At 46.3% G+C, this 21,265-nt stretch overlaps 1 protein-coding gene and 1 long non-coding RNA gene across 3 annotated transcripts in view; one reads left to right on the forward strand and one right to left on the reverse strand.

Annotated features, from left to right (window-relative positions):
• NHSL2 (NHS like 2) overlaps positions 1-21,265 on the forward strand; it is a 123,530-nt gene that overhangs the window by 55,677 nt on the left and 46,588 nt on the right. The gene's annotated exons all lie outside the window — the stretch shown is intronic.
• LOC309523655 lies at positions 10,398-15,486 on the reverse strand. 2 transcript variants are annotated; one of them, XR_014215497.1, is made up of 3 exons: positions 15,392-15,486; positions 13,788-13,875; positions 10,398-10,612 (listed from the first exon to the last, which is right to left on the reverse strand). It is a non-coding gene; the product is annotated as an uncharacterized lncRNA (long non-coding RNA). The 2 variants fall into 2 exon arrangements; XR_014215498.1 differs by lacking the exon at positions 15,392-15,486 and adding an exon at positions 14,062-15,040.

A 21,265-nucleotide genomic window follows, 5' to 3' on the forward strand; every position in this document is an offset into this window, starting at 1 on the left:
CCTTACAGTGCCTACCTCCTTGCCAGTTCTTATCTCCAGATAAAAAGGATCTAATAGGGCTGGGAGACACCTCATTCCCTATAGAAGCTTCAACCTGATCCTAGATGGACCAATAGCGTGGCTTCATATGTTCACGCTAGGGTTGCTGTGTAATATAGGATTGCCCTGTGTTTCAATGTAAAATGCCAACTCCTGTATTGATAGTGTTTTGTCCTGTATTTCAGGTATTCTCTCGCGCTCTCTCTCTCTGTGCCAAGTTTGGGATCCTCTCCAAATGCATGTGTTTGAAAAGGTGTGTGAGTAGCCAAGCACAGACAGATTTACAAATTTGTGTGTATGTGTGTGTTTACATGTGCCTGCGTGACAAATTCCAGAGGGGCCACCCAGTTAGCCTGCAATAAATTGTAATGGATTGCTCTGAAGACACTTCAGCACCGGATGGAAAAGAAATTGCCCCCCAACTGCACTGCCCTGTATTTTGCCAGAACAAAGGTGGCAGCCCTAGTTCATGCCCACTATAAATGGGTTCTTACAGGCAAACAGGAAGCTGGCACAGATTCAGCCTTAAATCTCTGCTCATTTGAGAGATCCCAACATACCCAAACCAGTAGTGCAGCTATCTTGGGGAGGAGTGAGAGGAGTTCTGTCTAAGGCAGGGGTCAACCAACTTACTGCGCCTCGGGTTCCTTCCGACCAAATAGAGCATTTTATGTGTCTTGCTTAATGTTAGAGAGACCCAACACGATCTGACACCCTGTCTCCAGCGCCGATCGCGGGCCGGAGGGGGGGAGCGTGTGCGCACACGCTATTTCCGGCGCACTTCCAGGTCGGAGGAGCACTGGAAATAGCTTGTGCGCATGTGCACGGGCCTCATCCCACCCGGGTGTGCACTGGAAATAACGCTTGCGCATGCGCACAAGCTATTTCCAATGCTCCTCTGACCCGGAAGTGGGCAGCTGCACAGCGCAGCACCGGTACGAGTGGGCGATGGCAGCGGGTGGCAGGGGTCGCCATGGGCCGGATAAACGAGTCCCTCAGGCCTTATCCAGCCCACGGGCCTTAGTTTGGGGACCCCTGATCTAAGGCCTCCAGTCAGAAGTTGCTTTCCCACTCTGGTGTAATATAGTGGTAGCTTCTTGTTTTTTAATGTTCTTTTTCTTAGTGTGTTAGGTTGGAGTGGCACCACTTCATCTTCTCACTGGGCCTGTGAAGCACATCCAGGCTGCAGTTGCATGGTTACTTACCTAGGAACTGAGCCCCCTGAACTCAGTGACACTTCTGATTAGACATGCCATGTGTGGGATTGCATTGTTAGTTGCTAATTGATGGAGTTTGTGGAGGAACTAGGAGATGTGTGACCTTGGAGCAGAAGCTTCTGGGGACTTGCAGCCTCGCTGAGCAGAGTGCCATCAGCATCATCCCTGAGCTGCATCCGTAGCACAGATTTAGAGAAGGCTTCGGAGCAAGCAGGATATGCCTCACAGCTCGCAGCCGCTCCTCCCTTCCCAATCTGCCCATGTTGCCTTGTCTTTTAGGGACTAAACACAGAATCCAAAAAGGGTTCTGAACATTTGTTTCAAGCTTTGACTGAGCCAGCAGAGCCTTTTATTTTTATTTTTAAAAATAAACCTTTGTAGTCTTATTTCTAATCTCCACATGCCCCCCCCCAACCCGGCAGGTCTCCTCTTGATAACAGTTATTCACACATCACATTACTAAACACTGGAATTTGCTCCCGCAAGAGGCAGTGATGGCCACTAGCAAGGATAGCTTTAAGAAAGGATTAGACAAATTTGTGTAGGATAATGTTATCAATGGCTACTAATCCTGATGGATATATTCTTCTTCCACAGTCAGAGGCAGAATGCTTCTGAAAGCCAGTTGCTGGGAATCACTAATGGGTAGAAAGCTACTGCACATGAGTCCTGCTTTTAGGCTTTCCACAGGCACCTGGTTGTCCCTGTTTGATGTATCAATTGCTCAGTTCACGGGGGGGGGGGCCTGCAAAACTTGGGGTTTTCGCTGCAGAATTCTGCAAAACGACTGCAAACCTTTGGCCCAGGTTTAGAGGGGATTCAAAATGTTGGGGTTTCGTAGCTAATTACTCTCATCTGGTTGACCACTGTGAGAACAGGATGCTGGACTAGAAGGGCCCCTGGCCTGATCCAGCTGCCCCTCCTTAGCTGCTCTAGAGACATGTGAGCTGGGCTGCAGCATTCTGATCGACTAAAAAGCTACCTTGAGTAACTGGCACTTTTAATTTCAAAACATTATCCTTATTATTAATAGAAGTACTTACATAAACTGCAGATGGCAAGTACTGTTGTAGAAGCAGTGTTCCATCCTGTGTGTGAGAGAGAGAAGGTGATGGTGGCAAAATGCCTCTGCAAAGAGGATGCTTGCAGATGACAATCCCCATACATTGAAAACAAGCAGAACCCTAATGAAAACAGTAGCCCTCCAGATGTTGTTCAACTGCAAATGGAGTCTAGCAACATCTGGAGGGCTGCAGGTTCCCAACCTCTGATCTGCAAAACAACAATCCAAAGTATGTTATGTGCTTTAGAACTATTGCTCCCCCCGCCAACTCATCTACAAACTCATTTAGGTTCACTGTGCCATCCTATATATTCTTATTCAGAAACGTTTGCCAGTCCTATTTAGGATTGCAGCCTCTGTTGATGCTCAGCTGACCAGCTAAAACTCATACAGTTTAATTGGCTAAGATCCCTTTGATCAGGCAACATGTCAGATAAAAGGGCAGGTTTGGTAAGAGGAGGGTGATAGAAATAGGTTCAAAGTCTTGGCAGTGGTTTCTCCATGGCTGCAGTCCAAGGCAGTTCACATGCATGCTCTGGTTTGTTCTTGTGGGGTGAGGGGTTGCATTTGTGTACAAGGTTTCTGCCTGCAGGTTTCTAGCGGCACATATTGCTTGTGTGCATCTGTGGCAATTTAGAGGCACACAAGTGCATATGTCATCTCTTTCTGTGGACATTTGCTGTGTGCACATTTCAGACAAGATACCCACAGACTGTACGCTCTCTATCCCCCTCCCCTGCCTCACTGCTTCCCAAAATGTCAAGAGTTCCTTCCGACCAAATAGAGCATTTTATGTGTCTTGCTTAATGTTAGAGAGACCCAACACGATCTGACACCCTGTGTATTGTGTTCACTGACCTGCCACGTGTACATTTTGCAGGGCACCCTTGCCTCCCAGCTAATAGAGGCTGACACATTAGAGAAGTGTGCTATTTATCACCAGCAACATGCAAGTTGAGCCTCTCTTCTCCACCCCCCTCCTCCGCCTTTGCTCACAGAAGTGCTTCCCGGTCCGAATGGAGTCTCCATCGGAGAGATGGCTGGGGACTCTCTGCACATGCTCTGGGGAGCCCTCCTCCCAATGACTGATGACTTTCCAAGGCCCTTGGGTACTGAGCATTGCCTGCTGCAGAGAACAGTTTCCGAAGGCGACCCCGCCGCTGCTTGGCCACTGGGTGGTCCCCTCTCCCACTGAGGGTGCGCGTGGCTTTTTGCACACGCGTGGGTGTGCGGGTGCCTAGTCTCCTGTCAGACTGTCAGGCTGGATCTGGAGGGAGGAGGCTTGGGAGAATATTTTATTCTCCCCCCCTTCCTTTTTTGTGGTTCTTCCCCCCCTCCTTTCTTTCACAGCCCGCCCGCGGGCGGGGGCAGGTGGTGGCGGCGACGCTGTTGCTGCGGCGCCTGCAGCTGATGCAAAGGCGGCGGCGGAGACTCGAAGCACCCAGAGAAGGGCATGAGCTGAACAGCCGCTGCCAGTCCCGGGCAGAATCGGCGCGCAGGAGCGGCGGCTGGCTGTGCTCGAGCCTCCCTCCCGCCGAGCTCCGGAGCCTGAGCGATGCTCTCCTGCGCCCCGGAGAATCCTGCAGCAGCAGCAGCAGCAACAGCAGCGCACCGAGATGGGCAACTCCCCGCCGGTGATGCTCGGCAAAGCGCCCCGCAGCAAGCGACCCCCGCGCACCGCTGCCGTCTCCCCTTCCTCATCCTCTGCCCCCACCGCCGTCGCGCAACCGGCAACAGGTAGGGTTGAGACAGAGATTACGGATGATTTGAGCCTATCAGGTTTTTGCTTCTTCCTGGAACCTTTGCAGATGGATGGATGGATGGATGGCTTCAGAGCCGCCACCCCCCCACCCACCCAGCCACCTCCAGTAACTTGCTTTCCCCGTAACAGCTCAGCGCCGCAGGGAGCGTTTTGAGGCCGGAGCTACAGCCCTTCACAGGACAAGGAGCTCCTGGGAAGCGGGAGGGGGTTCACACGTGCACTTGGGCAGCACGGGCTCGGTTTTCGAAACACGTTGAGCTTGTGCACGTGCGGTGCCATCAAGGATGGGGCAGGCAGACTTTTGGGGAGGGAGGGTCAGGGCTCCACTCAGCTGAATAAGCCAGGAGGGCTCCCAAATGTAGCAGAGCTGGCTTAGCCACTGAAGTAAGTGAAGTAATAATGCACATTACTCTCTTCCTCTCTCTAAAAAAAAGGGCTGTGTTTTTTTTTTTAAAAGGAAATAAAGCCGAAAGCCTAAAATTAGATAGTTGCACATGTGTGTGCTTGTGAAAGAGGGAAATCTGAAGTGCCAAGATGCTAAAGAAAAAAATCACCATCCTCCTCTTGCAGGAGATTTTCCCCAAGAAGGCTACCTGTCAGGGTTGCAACATTTCTTGCACGGGCAGGGAGGGTTGGGCTTTATGACCTTTAAAGACCCTTCAGACTCTCTGATCTCCTTTCTCACCCAAGCAGCTGTCTGAATCTAAGGTGGCAGGTGAGATGCTCCAGGCTGCAATTCTAAGCTTGCTTACTAAGAAGCTCCTTGGATAGCTCAGTCGGTAGAGCATGCGTTGTGGGTTCGAGCCCCACGTTGGGCAAAAGATTCCTGCATTGAAGGGGGTGGACTAGATGACCCTTGGTGTCCCTTCCAGTTCTATAGTTCTGTGATTCTATATGAACGCAGCGTTGCAGAGTGCCTTTATTGTATCTTAAAAGGCTAGCAGAGAAAACATCCAAAGGCTCTGTGTCCATGCAGGTCAGAAAAGGTGTGTTCAGAAGATCTCTCTCTTTCTGTTTTAATCATGTTGTGTTTGTGATTAGACTGCCATAGGTTCTTCAGGTGTTGAAAGACATGTGTCAGGTTCTTTCCCCACCCCCCACCCCTATTTCCTTTTCCTCCTCACATATTTAAGGGCAGGTTTACACAGGTGCTCCCTGCCTCATGACCTATAGTTGAACATGTGAACTGGCTGCATTGAGAAGGGTGTGTGTGATTGCTGTTCTTATGTTTACTGATTGTTCCTGTGCTGACCAATCACTTTCACTCACACACATGCGTGCCATTTTCAATGCGCGTGTACAAATGCCTCCCTGATGGTTGCCATCCTGCATCCTGGTACCTAGAATTTAGATCCTATTTGATTCAGTGGGATGGGACTTCCTCCAGAGTAAAACGTCCATAGAATTCCAGCTGAAGGGGCACAGCTAATGAAGAGAGTATCCCAGGGCTGTGATCCTATACAAACGTACTGGAGGGTAAGTCGTAATTGAACTCATTTGGACTTCTGAGTAGACATGCATAGGATTGGGCTGTAGGGGTTGCAAAAACCCCTTTGTGAGCTTCCCTGGGAGCAAGCTGCATTGGGCATAGTAGGATTTACTTCTGAGAAAATGCATGTGGCACAAAAGCCCTTCTTCCCTCTTCTTTTCTCCTACGCAGATAAGAGTCTGCTGTATCAGGCCAAGGGCTCAGTTCGTCCAGCATCCTGTTCTCATAGTGGCCAACCAGAATTAGCAGCGGGTAGAACATAGCCAATATGACTAGTAGGCTACCCTACCTCACAGGGTCGTTGTAGGGATTAAATGAGGAGGTAGAGAATTATGCATGCCACCTTGAGGTGCAACATAAATGCAATAAATAAACAGACCATTGTTAGTTTTCTTGTCCTCCGCTTCCTGCATTCACTGCCCCCTTTGTTCTAGCTTCCCTGGGTGGTCTGCCACTTGGCCACACCAGACTGTCCCCTTATCCCTAAAGAAAATAGCCCCAAAGTATTCCTCTCTCCAGAGGAAGTAGCAGGTGATGAATGAAACCTGATGCTAATGACAGCATCAGGATTGGCAGGAACTAGCTGTTTATTTTGATGCATTAGATGCATGGACACCCTAAATTGGCAAGTTTATACATACATACCGCAACCTTACCCAACCAGGTATCTTTCAGGTGTTTTGCACTATAACTCCCATAAGTAGTCCAAAACATCAGAAAGGGGTCTGAACTGGCAGCGACTGACCAGGAAAGAGATATTGGAATGGTAATGGATAGCTTTAAGGATGATGTCAACCCAGTATGTGGCAGCTGCAAAAAAAGATGAATTCTCTGTTGGGGGTAAGTAGGAGACACTGTTGGAGGGAAAAACACACCTGCCAATAATGGAATTCTGCTATGAGAATCTATGGTGCAATTGCCTGTGGAATATTGTATTCAGTTGTACTGCATCTTCAAAAAGGATATTGTAGAGCTGGTAAAGGTCCAGAAAAGGGCAACCAACGTAATCAAAGGCATGGAGAAAAGGTTACAACATTTGGGGCTTTTTCGTTTAGAAAAGAAGGTAAGGATGGGATTTTCCTACCGTGTGATGGTCATCAGCTTGGATAGTTTTAAATGGGAGATGGGCAGACTTGTAAAGGATAAGGCTGTCCATGGCTGTTACTTAGGATATCTGTGCAGTACCTCCAGTATCAGAGGAAGTATACCACTGAGTGTCAGTAGCTGGGAAGCAGAAGTGGGGAGAATTGTGCTGTTTCTCTCATGTCTTGCTTTGAAGGCTTCCCATAGGCATCTGGTTGGTACATGTGAAAACAGGTTTCTGGGTGAGATGGGCCTTTGGTCTGATCCCACAGGGTTCTTTATAACGTTCATTTATTTATTTTATTTGCAGGTATAGATTACTTTTTACCAACAAAGTGATCCAAAAACCGTTGTCCTTGCATTCTGCCAGATGTTGTTAGATTCCAACTCCTCCCTCAGCCTCTTCCAGCGTTGCCAAGATTGCCACAATCGCTACATCAGCGCAAGGGAGTAAGACCTATTGCAGGCTGTGGGGCTCACTTTTGGGGGACAAATATGCACAGGATTGTTCTGTAAGGCTGCCATCTTTTTCATATATTCCCTAGAACTGGGTGGTCCGACCTCGAGGCATTTTTTGGCTGCCCTCAGCAACATTTCACACACAGAGAGAGAGCCTTTCCAAAGCTGGGTAAGCGACAGGGTCCTAGAGCCCTCCCTGCCTCTTAAAATCTAGTTACCATAATGCTTTCCCAGCTTACCTGGCTTTGGGAAGGCAGCAGGAGGGGAGGCGGGGCAAGAGCAAATTTTGACCTCGCTCCCCACAATGCAACAAGGCAATGTGCAGCCCGCAGGTTCCGTGTTGTAGTATTCTTGCAGACCACTTGGTATGAAAAGTTGGACTATCCTGTGCTAGAAGCAAGCTGCACAGGATCAAGCTGTAGGTCACTGAAATGGAAAAACAGTTTGGCAGATTTGGTTAAGGAAGGCCGGACTATGGCAGCAGTCTGTGTCACGTGTGGGGAGCCTTTGGCCCTCCAGAAGTTACTGAAGGACAACTCTCGTAATTCCTGGCCATTGACCGTGCTTGCTTGGGCAGTTGGGAGCATAAGAGCACCATTTCCTTTCTTATCCTTTATTAGCAATGTGCATACTGGGCACAACTGTGCTATTTAACCCATACATTATATTTATATTTCTTGCTGCTGATGCTATATTGGGGTGAGGTGCTGCTGCTGCTAATTCTGGAGACCTTGCCTTGTGTCAGAGTAAATCAATTGTCCATCCTATGAAATCAGAAGCAAGCACCATTTGAGTTCACCTTGGCTTACTCCCAGAAAGCTATGCAGACCATTGCAGTCATTGATTGCATGGCTGATCAGGAACCAACCCTGATCTTCCCAAACAGCTGTGAACATGTGAACTGTTCCATCTCTCTTTACTAGTTCAGTACAGTATTCTGGAACTGTCAGCTGAACCTAAGAAACTGGGTGTTACACTATTATCCATGGGGGAGTTTGGTGGGGGTTGTGTTGCATCTAACGCTAGCTTTCCTTAGAGTAGACCCATTGAAATTAATGCATTCTGGTGTTGTTGTTGGTTTTGGTTTTGGCATTTCATTGCTCACATCCTTACATCCCCTCCTGAGCCTTCCCCATGCTGATATCCTTTAAATGTTTTGGATTACTTATGGGAGTTACGTATGTGTGTAAACTTGCCAATTTATTATGTCATTCATGCATCTAATGAAGTTGAGTGTAGTTCATGAAGCTTATGCCATAATAAATTGGATCGTCTTTAAGGTGCTACAAGACTCAGTCCTTTGTAGCACAAAGCACATTTTGCAGCTCAAAGAATTCTAGGAATTGCTGTTTGGCAAGGGTGCTAGGAGCTGTTGCTCTGTGAGGTAACTACTGTTTCCAGGTTTCTTTGGGGGGAAGCAACATCTTAAATGTCTTTAAATGTGTTATGTGTTTGTAACCTGTGCTGTTTTTGCAGAACCCTGTTCTTTAACTACCCAGGAAAAAATTGGAGTCGGTGGGAAATGGGCAGAAGTGGGATGAAAGGGATACCTCCAGATTAGATGCAATAAAGGACAGCAGTACAATATCTTTTTAACGGTTGTACGGAGGAGGAGGAGGAATTTCAGTATTGCCTGCTTATCTTATCGTGTCAGGATGCTCTGCAAGTGCCTGTGAACCTTAACGTAAGATCTTCAGCCAACTGAAAAGCAAACTTCAGCTTTCAATAAGAAAAGCAAACAACCTTGCAGAGAAGTCTAGGTTGTGCCCTAGGTTTGGACAAATATTGAATTCTGAAGGGGGGTGCCTTAAAAGGATTGTGGGGTTCTCCAAGGTTAAGAGGGATTTGCACAAAGCACCCCGAGTTGAAGCAGAAAGCCTCCCTCACCCGCCCCCCCATGTTTGGTGGACTCAGATTTTTTAAAAAAACACTGCACTGTATTTGTTAAAAAGCGAAACTAATGTGTGTGGAGGGCGGGAGATGTCCTCTGTGATTGACAGGTCTCGTTTGCAATCACAGGGAATGATTTTACCAGGACTCTCCAATCCCTGTGCTCTGAGGGAGGGAAATTGATGGAAGTAAATATAGCCTTGATTCACGTGGTTTTCTTTGCTCTTTTGCAGATTTTGTCTCTTAGGAATAGGAAGGAACGTTAGCAGAGTTCTGCTGGCACATAGGCTTTTCTTAATTAATTTCCTTTGCTTACCAGCTTCCAATTCTCTGCTTCCAAATCCTCAGTGTTCTTTTGCTCCTTTTGAATCTGTTGTGCCTTTCCCCCCCCCTGAGTTGGATCATTCCAATTCCTCCTCACACCCAGTTCTCCTTTTTCACATTCCTCTTGCTGTTGTGGTGTTTACCTGAGTTTGAGCCCTTATCTGTGCTATACATTTAAACTTCCACAAAGAATACTGGGGATTGTAGTTTGTTGCAAGTTGTTAGGAGACACCCCCCCAACCTTGGAACTACATTTCCGAGAGTTCCCTGGGAAGAGTGATTGGCTGCTAAATCACTGGGAATTGTCACTTGTATGAGAGGAATGATTCTCAGGACCCCTAACAAACTAGCTTCCAGAATTATTTGGGGGGAAGCTATGACCATTGTAAGAGGAATGATACTGCATTGAATGTACTGTGCAGAATGGGTTGTGTGCTAAGTGTTGCTGATCGTTTCTTATTACTAGGCAGGTCAGTGTATCTTCTTCTCCCTTAGAGTTTGCTCTAAGTTTAGTGTGTGCTATATAGTCTTTTAGTGATTTCACTTTATTTTATAATTAGTTATACAAAAACCTATTATTTATTTTTAAACAAGTTCAACGTGTGTGCATGTGGTCCATCAGTGATGATGATATCACGCCTCTGAAAAATGTCTCGGAGCTCTACTCCTACCCACCCCCCACGCCACCCGCCTGTTTTACTGGTTATGACTATTCATGAAGCAGTGTTGAAGATAACACAAACAGAATTGCACTGAAAAAAAGGGGGTGGGAGTTGTCTGTGCACTTTCATAGCTCTAAGTGCTGTTGGACTCCAACTCCCATCATCCCACAGCATCCTGGCATCTCCAGGTAGCACTAGGGGAAACCCCTGCCTGACACCCTAGAGAGAGCTGCTACCAGTCAGTGTGTACAATATTAAGCAAAAAGGACTGGTTGTCTCAGTACAAGGCAGCTTGCTATGTTCCTGTACCTACCTGCTTCCTCTTCCCAGTTTATTCAAGAGAAGCTGACAGGTGGTGCGTTTTTTTAAAGCTCCCTTGAAAACTATTCCATGCACTGAAAATAATGGCCTGTGGTTGCCATGGGGCCCAGCTTTCAACTCACCATTCAGGGGGCAGAGGCAGCAACTGCAAAGTGAAAGAGGGAGGCTGATGGCTTCACCCCACCCACTGCAGTGAAGGTGATGGGGATGGTTGGAATGAGAGAGAGCTTTGAAGCCCATGTTAGTCAACAGTCTTCCAAGGTACTTTTCTTGGCATGAAACGATCCTCTTCGGCAACTCAAGCTGGAAAAATACCAGGAGACTTTTAAATGTTTGGTGCTGATGCCTAAGAATTTTGATAATATCTCTATGCGTGCTCTGGGCAAGAGCCTAACATTTTTTTGATGTTGGCTCCTGAAAGCTGGGCTCTGGTCCCAAGGCCTTTTCATTCCTCACCCCTCCACCCCAAGCCATAAGGCTGAGCAAAAATGCCACCTCCTCCAATCGTGGCAAATAGGGGAGAGCATTTCAGATGATTTGGGGAGAAGGATTATTTGCACGGTTTGAAGGGAAGAGTTCAGTGAGTGGCCTTTTCTTTAGTAAAGTTGAGTTTGCCAGCACCCTGCAAGCCCTTTGGAACGATGTGATGTTGTAACGTTGGGGTGTTTGCATGTTACATTTAGCGATGGTTCAACATCCAAACCCATGTACACAAATACACTTGTATAGTTATTCACATGTTACCTTCAATGTGTGCACAGTCTGCATACGCAATAGCTGAGCAACGCGTGTACACTGTCTCACACAAACACCTGTGCATTATACCTGTGTTCAGTGTAACATGTGAACAATTTTATATAGCGTCATTCCAGAACCGTTGGGGGTGAGGAAAGGAGAGAAAGTGATAGTGGCCACCATTTAGTCATTCAGGATTCAGGTTGGTACATGTTCTTCTACCCCCCCCCCCCCAATTTTACCCCAACAAGAACCCTGCCAGGTAGATTAGGCTGAGAGATTGTGGCTTGCCCAAGGTCACTTGCTGAGTTTCATGGCTGAGTGGAGATTTAAACTCTGGTCTCCCAAGTCCTAATCTTGCACACTGGTGTGGCAGGAGAAGATGGCAAACATGGCAGGAAGACAATCTGTTATATTTTGGGAATGGTTCATGTTCATGTTATTATGTAGCTGCATTCTTTTATACTTTCTGGACCTCCCAGGATCATATTAGAAAGTAGTTATGTTCTGTGTTATAAATCAGGCATTGCTAGGAGTTGCTTTCCAATTTATTTCTTATCCACACAAAAATTGGTGTGACACGAGCAAATTTTTAATTTGAAAGTGTGGCCTGGGGGGGGGGGGATTGAGAACCACTACTCTACCCCTTATCAAACTACAGTTCCCAGGATTCTCCAGAGGAGGGGAGGCATGTGTTTTAAATTTATGGCGTGAATATGACTTCAGTCTCCTTTTGTTTTTTGACAGGCAACTAACTGTCATGGGTTTATTTATAAGGGTATGATTTAATTTCCCTGAAACCAGCCCCTATTGCTGCTCTTCACCCAGTTTCTATTTCTCAGCTGAAAACATCCAGTTCAGCCCTCATTATCAGTGCTGGGCATATTCTGCAATAGTTAAGTTCTGAATTTGCTACTGGGTGCAGCTTTCAGCACCTAAAACATCTAATATTTTACTCAATTTATAACAAACAAATAAACAGGTTTCTTGCCCTCATGGTTATAGACATGGGCTTGCAAGTGTGCAAGCGATTCCTGCTGAAATCTTGAGAGTTGAGGGTGGGAGTAGCAGCAAACAGGATTTCCAGTAGTCGGGAGATAGGGCTTTAACAGGAAAGGGAAATGAGGTGAGGGGTGGGGAGAGAAGTTGATGGGTGGGGTGGGGGGATGAATGGGAGAATAGAGACAGCCATGCCTGTGTGTATGTTCAACGCTGGAGACTGTTGTCCTTCGCTGTGCATCTGTAGCCTAGAGCACATACATCTTGTAATATTAAAACTCATCTCTGCAGTGGAAGGTTGATAGCGTGGTGGGAACTCAGATAAAGAGCCCTGGGGGCCATGCATGGTTATCTATACAGCTATGATGATTCTGGTATTACTCCAGCCAGGCTCTTGCAGGAATAGTTAAATTTTATTGCAATAAAGGAATCTGAGCAATTGAGTCTCACAGCCGTGGAGAATAACAACCTGCAGCCCAGCTCAGGCAGATCCATTCAGCTGAGTGTCAAGAGTCCCATGGCCAGAATCTAGCAAGGAAAAGCCAGATCGTGCTAATTATTACATTTATAGCTCAGCTTTTGTCCAAGGCGGGCACACATAGGTTCTCCCCCTCCCCGTTTGTATCCTCACAACACCCCTTAGGGATTGGTTAGACTGAGAGACTGTGACTGGCTCGTGGTCACCCAGGGAGCCACATGGCTAAGTGTGGATTTGAATCTCTCAACTCCTAGTTCACCACTCTAAAACCACTACACCACACTGGCTGTAAACATCCTGGCTTTGGTTCTTGCAAAAGCAGTAGGGTCTTGCTGCTGTTAGCGTGTAAGTTGTTTTGAGTGAGGAAAGATGGAAGCTGCCTTATTCCAAGACAGACCATTGTCTACCTGGCCCAGGTATGGTTTACTCCTTGGCTGGGGAAACCTGTGACCCTCCAGGTGCGATTGGACTACAAAACCCATCTTCCATTATTGGGAGTAAAGCAGCACTGTTTTCAGTAAGCTAGCGGAACCCATTGGGAAGTAATAGACAGAAAGGTAATCTATTCTTCCCTTGCTATAGTTCTCTCAGGCTTTAGTCCTTTCCTGCTTTTTCTTCAGTGTTAGTGTTGGACCTGAGTTGTGGTGGTTGTTTTGTCATTGTTGTTGTTAACTTTCATGCTACCGAAAAGCCACTTCTGGAAATCTAGAGGAATTTAAGTGGAAGTTTAGTGCTTGTTCCCACTTTATTTTTTTCCATGGGGTACGAGTGGAATCCATTTGCAACCCTGTTAACTTGGCAAATCTCAGGAGTTTTGCATTGTAGTTCCATGTGACAGAATTTAGGGCAGTATCCCAGGATACAGTTCTTTCCTGCTGTTCAGAATTTAGTGTGACATGGTGGTGTATTGATCAAAAAGCCAGAGTACCATAATGCAACAAAGTACTGCAGTATAAAAGGAATGTTAAAAACTGGGACAGAAGAGCTAGCATTGTAACCAGCAAACTTAGCACAGTAACCCACATATCTGAAAGCAGCCTAAATTAGCAGGTCTCCAGGGTCTTGGACAAAGGAAGGTATTTCCTGTTTCCCACTACCAGATCCCCTTAGGTCAGATACACACCATGGAGCATTCATTTGGGTGCTGGGAACTGTAGCTCAGCGAGGTCTTAACAAACTACAGCTCCCAGAATTCTTTTGGAGGGAGCCATGGGTGTTGTAGTGGTGTAAGAGAACTTGAAATGGATGGTGTGGATGTAACCTTACCTGAAGATTCCAGGGCTTGAACATGGGACCTTCTGCATGCAAACTTTCTACTCCACAGCAACTGACATCCTTGAGCTTGAAATTAATACTAAAAATGGAACCGTCACATTTTAGAAGCAATGCTTGTTTACTTTCATTTTAAAGAATGTATGTCCCACCCCATATCCCTAGTGATCTAGGGGAAGGTAACAGCAGTTTAAAATACACTAAGCAATAAAAGTGAAATACAATTAAGAATCTTGGCTATGTCGCTCCTTACACAGCACACACATACACAGCCAATTCAGAAGGCCGGACTGAAGAACAAAGTCTTCAGCTGGTGCTGAATGAGCAGCCTCAAGGCCCAGGCAGTACTATTTGGAAAGATGCATTCCTTCAGATATCCAGATCCATAGCCATTTAGCGTTTTAAACTTGGAACGAAGACTCTGAACTGGGCCTGATGAGAACTGTTCTTATATGCTTTTCTGCAGACATTCCCATTAATACTTTGGCCACTGCATTTTGCAGCGTCCATGAGCAGTCCCCAAAGGCCACCCCACATGGAATGAATTGCAGTAATTCAACTGATAGGTAAATTGTGCACTGATCTTTATGGCCAGGCATTCTCTTCCCAGGAGTGGCTGTAGCTGGTGAAAAGGCCAGAGCTGGAAAAAGGCACTTCATACCACTAAAGCCACCTGGGCCCTAGCTACAGAGGAAAATCTAGGACAACCCCTCAGGCTATGTACCTGGTCCTTCAGCGAGCATGCAACCCTCTCTAGAACAAGCTCTCTTTCTCTGTTTCATCAACCCAGGAACTACCAATCTGCAGTATCTCTAACTTATCTAGGATTTATTTAGCTTCAGTGTTTTGGCCTTCCTCCATCTCATTATTGCCTCCAGACACAAACTTTACCAGGTGGCAAGGAGAAACAGAGCTGAATGTCATTTGCATATTGACATAGTTTTCTTCTATGTGTTGTAATTGTGTATCTAGCCTGACTTAAGACAGACAAAACCTGAAGTTATATACTGTTCTTGTTCAGGTTATACGGTATTATCATTTTCTTTTCTCTCTGGACTTTGTCTGAAATATTTAAGTGACTCTGCCAGCAAGGGCCTTTGGCCCTTCTCATCTCATTGTTCTACAGTGAGATCATGGCTTGACATGCCAGCCAGTCTATAAGGGTTTCCCAAACAGCATCTACCTGTTTTTTGGGACTACAACTCCCATCATGCCTAGCCAGCAGGACTGGTGGTCAGGGATGATGGGGACTGTAGTCCAAAAACAGCTGGAGAGCCCACATTTGGGAACCCTGTAAAACTGATGCTTGCAAGAAGCAACAGGAGATGGCTTTATTGATTGTAGCTGCACTTGGCTTGGCTCCTTGGCTGGCCACTTTTCAGTTGTAGACTTACAGGATCAGCCCAAAGATCTAACAAGATGATTTAAAATATAGCACGAACTACGTCTTCCTTCGGTGCTGAAGAGCTCAGAATATCCTTCAGAACTGTCAGAAAGGAACCATATGTTACAGTGCATCTCTGTTTCTCCCTGTGATGCTGTTGATGATGGTAGCTAAAGTGGGTGCAGCAATGAACACAATTATTTTTTTACTTTACCTAGTTGGCCAGTTTCTACATTCTCCTCTCTATCCTTCATTCAGGCAAGGAATAGGCATGATCAGAATTCAAGGAAACCTTTTAGCCATGCAAAGTTGCTCAAGGAGGAGGCAGAACAATATCAGAGATGGGTGCGGCCTAGGGCCAGATAAAGAGGCCTGATGTGGCCCTCAAGGCCCAAAGATTATAAACCCATGCTTTATAATCTGCAACCAGCAGCCCTTGAGCCAAATCTGCCTTCTAAAGAGATTCTCCTGGTTCTTCAGCCTCCAGCCCTAAGGCGTGTTTGGAAGGAGTAGCAGCTGTGGAAAGCCTCCTTTGCAAGAGGAGAGGGGAGCCAGGCCCACCACCAGGGGGAGGGGAAAGCCCTAAAGAGATTATCCTTCTGATCTTAGAGCCATTTTCCTAAAGGTGTGTGTGAAGTCGAGTAAAGGAAGAATTCCAAAACAAGGTCCCACTTGGCCTACAAGTCTGTGTGCAAACACAGGCTCATTCTCTCTTTTCCCAGGGCCTTGTCGATAGGAAGGAAGGAGGGACAGGCCTGCGACAATGGGCCAGCGGGAGTTGACTCAAACAGCCAATTCCTGGTGATTTCCTCTCCCTGCAGAGGGGGCCAGAGAAAGTGGGAAAAGGAAGTTCAGCCGAGGAGGACTGGAGGCAGGAGGATCGCTAGGAACAAAAGGGGCAGCTTCCTGAGCTATTTCCAGCCCTGGCATGGCAGGGCAATCCGCCTGAAGAAGCAGCCGCCTTGCAGATTTCGCTTTGCTGCCGATTTCAGAACTGGACTAGGCCGAAAGACGGCAGGGGTGGGTGGGTGTCTGTTGCACAGACCAGGGTGCTGTGAAGGCATCTGCGCGTGGTGTGGATGCCCCTGTGTGCGATTTGACACCGCTGGTGCTGCGTGTGGGACCCCAGCGCTCATGGAGAGGGCAGGATCCTTGCTTATGTCCTTGCACAGAGCAGGTAAGTAATGCCGGTGGGTGGAAGGGGGTGTCAACGGGAAGGAGCTTTGATGTGCATGGAGCAAGGTGTTGAGTCTTCTCACCTCACTGAATGCAGGGATGGCAGCACCTGCTGCCAAGGGTGTTGCTAGCTTTGCGCTACAGTCGCTATGAATTTGCACCCAGTAGGAAGCTATAGAAGCCCCTTTATTGTTGGCATCCTTCTGTCTTGAGAGACAATGGAGTGTACCTCCGAGGGTGAAGTCAAACCACTGTGAGAGCAGTACCAAAGTGACTTCTCTGGGGCGCAATCCTGGGCAGTGTGTTTGGAGGTCCTGGGCTGCCCAGATGACAATTAGACCCTGCTCCCAGACTAGGTCACAGATGTGTGTTGGGCAAGAGGGGCTGGGTGAAATGACAAGATACACAGCAATCTTCCAAGGCTTTGTTTTGGGCACAACTGCAACACACAGCAGTGTATTAGGTACAAAGGAAGCTGGCTTCTACCCCATCAGGCCATTGGTCTATATCTAGCTCAATAATGTCTCCACTGACTGGCAGCAGCTCTCTGGAGTTTCAGACAAGAGTTTTTCCCAGCCCTGCTTTGAGATGGCAGGAATTGAACCTTAGACTTCCTTCATGCAAAACCGGTGCTTTAACATTTGAGCTATAGTACTTCTCTTTTATTAAGCACATGTGGTAATTTGTGGGTGCAGGTGCAAATTTAGGAAAAAATTACTGTAATTGAACTAGAAATACAGTACATCTTCCGTGAGTGAGTAACCAATTGACCTGTGTTCTTGCTCAGTCTGTAATCCAAGTGTAAGGTCACTGCTCTCCCTTATTATGGCTCATTATTTTTAGACTGAGCTTCGACTGGATAGTCCTTAAAATAGAGGACTGTCCTCTGCAAATAAGACACATGGCATGCTAATACTGTAGAGAGAGAAAACTAATGGGATGTTATTAGTACAAGTCTCTTATTTGGTGGGGGAAGGGGGCAAGAGATTTGTGTCTTCCCCAGGCACGCAACTTTTTGCATGCATATCTGGTACTCATACATCAACAGTGGCACAAACGCACAAGCTTGTCTGCTTTGTATCCTTTCTCATGCAACAGCAAAATGGGATCTACGAAGCTGCCTTTGTTTTTCTTAAAAAAAAAAAAAAGTTGTTGTCTTATCTATCAGTATTGGGCAGGGACAGGAAAGGTGGGTGGGAAGAATTTGATAGACTGGAATCCCTGACAACATCTTCTCTTTTTGTGCAAGAGGACAGAGTAAGATAGGTTGTTTGAAAGATGAGATTATGGGTTTGCAAGGCTAATCAGTGCTGAAGGGGATTTCAGAAAGGAGAGGTGGGTTTTCATGCTTAACTTTTTTCACCAGGGTAGGGGACCTCAGGCTCAGGGCCAAATGTGCCCCCCCCTTTCTTCCCTGCCCTCAGGATTCTCCCCAGGGCATGCTTTAGGCTTCTTTTAAGTGCTTTTTGCCTAACCGGCCTTGAACTAATGCCTCTGGCTTGTCTAGATGGAGGATGAAGAGGTAATGGGGTGGGGAGGAGGGTTTAGAAACCTCTGACTTCTTGTGTTGCTGCAATGTACCCTACTAAACAAAGGTAAGAGTCATCCGCAGTGTTATATCTACTTTGCCTCTGGCCCTGCCCAACCCTTACAAATGGCCACATGCCCTCATGAAGCAATGCAACCCTCAAGCTAAAAAGGGTACCCCCCCGGATTGTATAGTTATTTCTGAAGAATCTTTCCAAGTATATAGGTTGAACAGGTTTGGTGGTGGTGGGGTAACGTGGCACATATGAAGCTGCCTTGTTTATTAAGTGACACCGCTGGGCCATCTTGCCCGGTGGCGTCTGCTGTGGTAGCAGCTTTCTTGGCTGTCTGTCAGGAGCCCTGCTCTTCACCTGCTACCTGATCTGTTTTTAATGGAGAGTTGCTAGGGATTGAACCTAGGATCTTCTTCATGCAAAGCACACACTCTGCTACTATAATGTTCAAATGCAGCGGAGACAGCATCAACCCCTCTCAAGTGCTTTCCCCATCCATTTCCTCAAAATGTAAAATGCTTCTTTCTCTTTGCCCAGCATCAGAAACTGTTCAAACTGTTAGTCCTAGACTCAGTTTTGCAGGTACAGGTGTGCACCCTCAGGTAATTTTTTTAAGGGCTGTTGCTAGGTTAAGGAAATCTCAGTTTGGTTATAGGTATGAGCTAATAAAGGGACGCGGGTGGTGCTGTGGGTTAAACCACAGAGCCTAGGGCTTGCCGATCAGAAGGTTGGCGGTTCGAATCCCCATGAGGGGGTGAGCTCCCATTGCTCGGTCCCTGCTCCTGCCAACCTAGCAGTTCGAAAGCATGCAGTGCAAGTAGATAAGTAGGTACTGCTCCGGCGGGAAGGTAAACGGCGTTTCCGTGGGCTGCTCTGGTTCTCCAGAAGCGGCTTAGTCATGCTGGCCACATGACCTGGAAAAACTGTCTGCGGACAAATGCTGGCTCCCTCGGCCAGTAAAGCGAGATAAGCGCTGCAACCCCAGAGTCATCCGTGACTGGACCCTAACGGTCGGGGTCCCTTTACCTATGTGCCAATAAAGCAGTTAATTGTTTCAGCCATGTTCAGACATAAACATCAAGTAGTTAAAAATATGGGTGGGGTCTCTCTCTCTCTCTCTCTCTCTCTCTCTCTCTCTCTCTCTCTCACACACACACACACACACACACAAAAGCCCCATCGCCAATGATCCCATACACATCAGCGCAGCTTGCTCAGCTCCTGGCCTTTCCATGTTCGGTGGGACGGCCAGGTCTCCAGGGGGCATTTACTGGCATCCACCTGCCAAAGTGCAGAGAATTCTATGCACATTCAAGTGAATGCAGTTAAAAGGCCCACACAAACTTTCTGTGCTCTACATGTGAAAATCTTTTTTTTTTAAATGATATTTATTGAGAATTTTAGAGTTACAAAGAAAAAAGAAGGAAAAAAGAGAAAAAGAGAAAGAGAAAAAAAGTAGATAAAGGTAACAATTAAACAATACAAATCAATAAAAACCAAAGTCAAAAAGAAAAAAACAAAACACACAATGCATCAAAATCTAAAAGCAAAAATAAACAAAAAAATTAAAAACAAATCCAGTATTCCCAAATCCTTAACTTTCATTAACTTATTTCATCAACCTCCTCACACCTCCCTTTTTTGTATTCTAGTTGTTAATTATCTCAGCAAATCCGTTCCATCTTTCACAATATTCTGTCATTAAATTACCTTAATCTATTTTAACCTTATCTTATCATAAAAAACCCTAAAACTTAAAACTTAAATCTTATTTATACCAAATTCTTTTAACCATAACATATTCTTACATAATTCTTTTTAACATTTCTGCTAAAGCCAAATAATTTCATTCCAACATTTTTCTAATACTCATTAATTTTATGAAACTTTTCTAAATAAATTTCTAAAACTTTTTTTTCCAATCTTCATCCATCGTCTCTTCTTCCTGGTCTTGGGTTTTGTCAGTCCTTTCTATCCCATCCATCTAGTCCATCAACCTGGTGACCTTATATCCGAGGCTCTTAAGTCTTTTCCATGTCCCTTCCGCAGGTCTTCTTCATGTTTATACCTGTACTTTACTTTGTCTTCTGCTCTTTTCACTCGGGGAGGCTCCAGCTTGACAATTTTTTTGTCCCTTCTCGACAAGTCAGCCCCCTTTCCATAGTCAACACTGAAACCCATGTGGTATTTAAAGGCATGTTTCAAGGTCCCTCCAAAGTTAAGGGCCCCCACAACTCCGAGCTCCCCCCGGCCCAAAGCCAGACTTGAAAGGTCAAAACATCCCTGCATAGGGGGGTCCATCCAGCCCCCCATCTCCAAGCCAAACAGAACTCCATCTCTCCAAATCTGACTTTTTCCAGGTTCATTCGTCAAATCCGACAACTCATGTTCCTGCTGGGCCACAGCTCCCACCCATCTCTGCCACCCGTGGTCCAGCAACAACCTCATCTCTCATCTGATCTGTCAAAGCACATTCCTGGGTTAATTCCTGAGTGGGTTCTATATAGGTACCCACTGCCTGTCCAAAATTTCCAATCGCAACAGTCATCAAATCCATCTTCTCATGTAACTGTTCCAATAAAGCACTTGTCTTGCAAAAGGCGAGCACCAGAGCCTCTGAGCACATTCTTGTTCAAGGTCGAAGTCTGGTCCCACAATCTTTAATCTTTACAGCTGCAAAGCTCCCCAGTTCGACTTTAATAACAGTTTCACAAGCTCCCTCTAGGGGAAACAATTTCTATTTGTATCCATCTTTCTTTTTTTAAAAAAAGCAGATCTAGCAACAAAGTTTTCCTTTTTTGGATATTTTGTTCCTTTTAAATGTGAAAGGGAACAATGGAATCAATATGTTTCTCTTCATTTAACTATCTGTCAAAAACGTTTGTCCATAGTCAATGAACTTCCCCAAAACGTCTGTCCTGACACCCCGCTCCCAGGTTCAAGATGGTGGAAAGTTACCTTTCCTTACTCTCTCTTCTGCAGGTTTAAACAGTCTAAAAAAAAGGTCCCCCCCTCTTCTCCTGCTTCCAAGGGGGGTTCAGTAATTTTAAATGATGAAAATTTAATCCTTTACAAACGACTTTCTAAACTCTAGCTTGCCGTGTCTTTGCTTCAATCTATCTACAAAAGCGGAAGGCGGACTTCCTGTTTAGACCTTCCCGCTTTCGGTGCCTAATTAAGAAATTTCATAGTCCAATTTTCCATTCTACTCACCGGCAGTTGTTTAAAATCCAATTGTCCACAGGAAAAAGTCAGCGCTCTCCGGCAACAGCAATGCGGCTTCACTCCGTGAAAGAAGTGGTTGATTCAAAGCACCGCGCCACTCACCCCCACGTCGCTCCGGATCCCCAAAACAGGGTTTCCCTGCGAGT

This window comes from Podarcis vaucheri (assembly GCF_965113315.1).
Source record: "Podarcis vaucheri genome assembly, chromosome: Z".
Lineage (NCBI taxonomy): Eukaryota > Metazoa > Chordata > Lepidosauria > Squamata > Lacertidae > Podarcis > Podarcis vaucheri.